Raw genomic sequence first — 6,000 nt, 5'->3', positions numbered from 1 at the left:
CAACTGAATTAAAGCCTATTAGTTTCTCCACAATATTCTCCTGAATGATTGATGGTGGATCAGCCTACTTCTGTTCTTTGATCTTGTGCTGAGGTACAACACAGATTTTTATACACTAGTCTTCACTGATGTAATCCTCTAGTCTTCCCTAAAGCAGCAGCTCCCCTGCCCGCCCTGAAGGCGATAAGGTCCCAAGCTGGATCGCTGAGCCTGGAATAGACCTCTGGAGCCACGTTTCTGTCATCACCAGAGCACAGCAGCGCTGCAGTTCCTTCTGGAGTAGCTGCAGCCTCAGCTCATCTCTTCCAGCAATCTTACATTTAACGTGGTTTAATTCTCAGTCTAACCCCCAATGCCTGCCCACCTGCCGCGCCACAGCCTTCTCCAACAGCGTTTCTGACAGCCACCCTCGTATCTCCAGCGATCCGCTAGTGGTTTGCAGCAGTCTGTGTTCTCGGTGATTCGATGGTTCATCCGGACAGGGCAGTAAATGTGAGAGGACCTGCCTCCACAACATTCTCAGGCAGTTCGTTCCAGATCGCAATTCCTCCCCCGCTCCCCCCCCCCCCCCCCCTTTTCTGGGTGGATCCGAAATCCTTGGTTCCCCTCAATCCTCCTCCTCCTCCGAACTGAGGGACTTTAATTGAACGTGGCTGTTATGGGGGAAACTTCCTCAATGCCCACCCTGACCGAGCCCCTCACAGACACATCCACCTCAGCCTCCTCCATTCCAAGGAAGACAAAGCCCCCCTTTCCAGTCTCCAACCATTACCTTCCTCTGCACACTGTCCTCTGCAGGCATGTCCTTCCTACAGCGGGGCCCAGGTCTTCCACACCCCTCCCTCCAGCTGGGTCCGACCCAACTTTGAACCAGGATGATCTCCCCCCGTGAGCGTAGCTTCCCCGCTCCCTTTCTGCATAATTTCCCCTTTAAAAACCCCAACATGAACTCTGCCCGTCTATTTGCCCCATTTCGGGCCAGTTTTACCCCCCCCTTCGCTGCTTTATTCCCCCCCAAGCTGCTTTATTCTCCCCACTTCGCTGCTTTATTCCCCCATCGCTGTTTTATTCCCCCCCTTCGCTGCTTTATTCTCCCCATTCGCTGCTTTATTCTCCCCCATTCGCTGCTTTATTCTCCCCCATTCGCTGCTTTATTCTCCCCCATTCGCTGCTTTATTCTTCCCCCATTCGCTGCTTTAATTCCCCCCCCCCCTTCGCTGCTTTACTCCCCCTTGTTCCCGGCCCCAATGAAATCCTTCGCTTCCCGGGGGACACATTCCAGCAGCAAGCGGCTCGGGGAAATCCCTGTGCGCATGCGCCGGACGGGGCCGCTCCTCTGATGGACATCTCCTTCCGCCCCACTCCCGGGCTGCGGCCACCCCATCACGTGACGGTTGGCCCAGGCCCAGATGTGTGTGCGCTGACGTCACAGGGCCCTTGAGCGTCCCTGAGCGCCGTTCCCTCAGCAACAGGGCGGTTCGTGAGGAGGCCGCGGACTGGCCCCGGTGTTGGTGGAGAGCGGCCGGGGTGTCCCGAGGGGTGGGGACGCGGGCCCGGCCCTTATTGGAGCCGCGCTGCCCTGAGGTGGAGCCGGTGCTGCCGGGGGGTGAGTGCAGCCTTGGGGAGGGGGGCGACCGGCACCAATGACCGGGTGGGGCCGGTTGGGAGGGGAAGGGGCGGGGATGGTGGATGGGGATGGGAGAAGGGGAAGTGATGGGGCAGGGATGGGGGAAGGGGCGGGGATGAGGGAAGGGGATGAGGAAAGGGTTTGGGGAAAGGGAAGGGGCGGGGATGGGGGAAAGGGTTTGGGGAAAGGGAAGGGGCGGGGATGGGGGAAAGGGTTTGGGGAAAGGGAAGGGGCGGGGATGGGGGAAAGGGTTTGGGGAAAGGGAAGGGGCGGGGATGGGGGAAAGGGTTTGGGGAAAGGGAAGGGGCGGGGATGGGGGAAAGGGAAGGGGCGGGGATGGGGGAAAGGGTTTGGGGAAAGGGAAGGGGCGGGGATGGGGGAAAGGGTTTGGGGAAAGGGAAGGGGCGGGGATGGGGGAAAGGGTTTGGGGAAAGGGAAGGGGCGGGGATGGGGGAAGGGGTTGGGGAAAGGGAAGGGGCGGGGATGGGGGAAGAGGTTGCGGAAGGGGTAGGGGCGGGGATGGGGGAAGGGACCGCGCCTCCTGTCTCATGTTAGGAGGGAGGAATCAGGGAGAAGAGTCCCTGACAATCCCTGAGTGTTGAAGCTTCCCCAGGATTTACATTTTAACCTTATTTGGGAGGTGTATAATTATAAACCTCATTGTAAAGGATTGCTTCCTGCCCTCACTGAACTCCTCTGAAGATTTAGGGATAATCCCCTGGGTGATATTAAGAAATTATTGGAACAAGACTTTCAACAGCCATTTGATGAAACAACTTGGGATTCTTTTTGAACTGTGTTCACTCATCTTCTCTTTGTGCTGGCCATTCCTTAATTCAATTTAAAATGGTTAATCAAGTGCACTTTTCCAAGGTTCTGTTAATTAAATTATATCCTAATATTGCCTCTAAATGTGAAAAAATGCATAACTGAGGAAAATATGTTGCATCATATGTTTTGGCTTTGTTCTTCTCTCTTTACTTTCTGTCCAGGGATATTTTGCACCTTGTTGTTAATGTTAACTGACTGTGAGCCTTTTCATTGCTATTTTATTAGTGAGTGGAGCCAATGGATTTAATTCTGACTGTTTCACAATCCCACATCGTGGCTTTTGCTTCCCTCACTGCTTGAGGGGCACTTTCGCGGAGATGAAAAGATGTTGTCCCTTTGCTCATACTCAATGATGTGTTGGATGTGATGGCAAGTCTATCTCTAGAAAAAACATTAGGTGTTCTACTACTTTCTTAACTTTCTTTCTCTTTGGGGGTCCTTCATTACTTTCAAAATTTGTAGATTAATTATCTCTGCTTTTTTTTTTTAAATGACCCCATAGTTATTATTGCAAGTGGACTCCTTAACTTGGCCAGCAGCCCTCATAGGGTGCGGTTTGATTCTTAGTTTATGGGGTTTTTTTTAACATTTTTCCATTTAATAACATGGGTTCATATGTACATTGTTATTTGATACTTGTAACTCGATATTAATTTACTTTATCATCATTACCATATATACTTCTGTATTTTGCATCTGTTAAAACCAATAGAAAAATCAAAAAAGATCAATGAAGGAGAAAGAACACTTCCAGGGTACAAAAGTGTAGTAAAGTGTAGTTGAAAGAGCAACAAAACAAAATGCCCTTCTCCTCATCGTGGACTCTGGTTTGGGACGGTGGCTTGGAGAGTCTCAGAGGGACTGGCATCAATTGTGATTCCGATGTGAGAAGTTGAAAGAACTTGCTCACTACTCACTTTTACCTAATCAAGGAGTTATGTGGTGTAACAGATTTGCGTTAACCTTTAATATTAAACTATATTTCTTTTATAAAAATGTCTTTGTAAAGTAAATTATAGAGTTAAAATATTGTACCTGTATTCTTAGTAAGTTAGCTGTGGGTTGGTGCAAGGGCACAAAGACAACACATAAGCATTTTGAACTCACAGGTCACAGCACATTTGCAGATACAGCATTGTACCCAGAAGTGTTCATTGTCTTGGACAGCCAGAGCTAATGGATTTCAAGTGGGTCTTAATTATTCAAGAACTGAAGGAAGCCATCTGTTTTTAATCAAAGCCCCTTGAACATGAGATGAGGTCAGAGGTTATTATGGTTATGAAATGGTTTTGAAAAAGGAAAAGAATTTTGGTAGAAATAAAACTGATGGTCAAGTGGTTTCCAAGAATTGGGACTCACCTTGGTGATGATATAATGGTTACATGATTTGGAGAAATATATTATCGAATTCAAACATATTGAGTTCAGTTTTGGAAGAGTTCAGTTTGGAGAGTACAGAAGTCAAACCTTGTGAAAGAAAGGTTGAGTTACAGTAACCAGAATTGGTGCTTGTTGTTGGGTGTTCCATCTGGGAAAAGGGAATACAGAATTAGTGGCTTTTGAAATAAGACCATTTCGCTGTTTCTTTAGAAAAGAGGGTCAGATTTCTATTGGGTCTGTTTTTGTTTTGTCACTTCATTTAATCCTTGTCTGATTGGTGACTTAATTGTGGAAGGCGATAACTACATTTGTTTAACCTTTGTCTAAGAAGGTGCAGTCTTTAGGTATAAATTTTGAGATAGTCAAATGGATTGAACATTGGCTGAAAGGGAGAGTCCAGAGAGTGGTAGTGGATAATTGTCTGTCAGGTTGGAGGCCGGTGACCAGTGGTGTGCCTCAAGGATCTGTATTGGGCCCATTTTTGTTCGTTATATACATTAATGATCTAGATGATGGGGTGGTAAATTGGATTAGTAAATATGCAGACGATATTAAGATAGGTGGAATAGTGGATAATGAAGAAGGTTTTCAAGGATTGCAGAGGGATTTGGGCTGCTTAGAAAAGTGGGCTGAAAAATGGCAGATGGAATTTAATGCTGATAAGTGTGAGGTGCTTCATTTTGGTAAGAAGAATCAGAACAGGACATACGTGGTAAATGGGAGAGCATTGATGAATACAGAAGAGCAGAAAGATTTAGGAGTAACGGTACATCGTTCCCTGAAGGTAGAAACTCACGTGAATAGGGTGGTGCGGCCTAATTTGGAGTTCTGTGTGCAGTTCTGGTCGCCTAATTATAGGATGGATATAAACAGAGTGGAGAGAGTGCAGAGAAGGTTTACCAGAATGTTACCTGGGTTTAAGCATCTAGAGTATAGGGAGAGATTGGACAGATTAGGTCTTTATTCTTTGGAGCATAGAAGGTTGAGAGGGGATTTGATAGAAGTATTTAAGATTATGAAAGGGATAGACAGAGTGGATGTGGATAGACTATTTCCGTTAAGAGGAGGAAAGATTAAAACAAGAGGACATGAGTTAAGAATTAAGGGGCAGAGGTTTAGAGGTAACATGAGGGGGAATTTCTTTACTCAGAGAGTGGTAGACGTGTGGAATGAGCTTCCAGGAGAAATAGTGGCGGCGGAGTCAATTGTATTATTTAAGAAAAGGTTGGACAGGTATATGGATGAGAAGAAGATGGAGGGTTATGGGCATTGTGCAGGGAGGTGGGACTAGAGAGGGGTGTTTGGTTCGGTGCGGACTAGAAGGGCCTAATGGCCTGTTTCCGTGCTGTAAATTGTTATGTTGTGAGTTTGTGAATTAATTGTGAAGAAACTAGCCTGAAAGGTAATATTTAAAAACGCTTTATGATTATTTCTGAACTGAGAATTTAAGACCTTCAGGCAAGACTAAAATGATGCTGAACCTATAAAGACTGACTTTATAGTGTGGGACTTTGAATTATATGCACACATTTACATTTGCATATAGTGGAGTTAAGTTTAGAGATAAGTAAGAAATGTTATGTTATTAGTAGTTTAATAAAAGGTATTATTTTGAATTTGCCATTGACTGGTGAATTTTTCATCGCTGTCCCTGTGTTAGTGCTAATAAAGTATCTTTAGTCCCAAAACTAATTAAAAGGGTTGTTAGTATGTAACAGTGGTATGTTCCTAATCTACACATTCTAGTTGGCCACAATTCTCTAAATCAATAAAAGACAGACCTTGCATTGTTCACAATTCATCTTATCACAATGCTTTATGTCCCATGTGCATGTTTCAAGGCCGAACGGATCCCATAAATCAGATCTTGTCTTATCTTCCAGTTAACATGTCTGCTCAGTTTGAGGACTGTGAGCAGACAACTCCATTTTAAATGAAAAGATGTGTCATTAACCTTCTCGTTACACAGGTTCAAATTTATTATCATCTGACTGATACAAAAAGCATGTCTGTGGACGAAATTATTTATTTAAATTTAAAAATAGACCTACAGCACAGTTACAGGCCCTTTTGGCCCATGAACCCATGCCACCCAATTAACCTACAGCTCCCAGTACGTTTTGGAGGGTGGGAGGAAGCCAGAGCCCCTGGGCAAAACCCAC

General features: G+C 45.9%; 1 pseudogene; it reads left to right on the top strand.

Moving 5' to 3' along the window:
- Positions 1–1,429: 1,429 nt before the first annotated feature.
- Positions 1,430–6,000, top strand: part of LOC138761539 (zinc finger protein 271-like) — a 48,019-nt pseudogene continuing 43,448 nt past the window's right edge.

The sequence above is a fragment of the Narcine bancroftii genome, chromosome 4 (assembly GCF_036971445.1).
Source record: "Narcine bancroftii isolate sNarBan1 chromosome 4, sNarBan1.hap1, whole genome shotgun sequence".
NCBI lineage: Eukaryota > Metazoa > Chordata > Chondrichthyes > Torpediniformes > Narcinidae > Narcine > Narcine bancroftii.
This window is presented reverse-complemented; position numbering and strand designations above follow the sequence as displayed.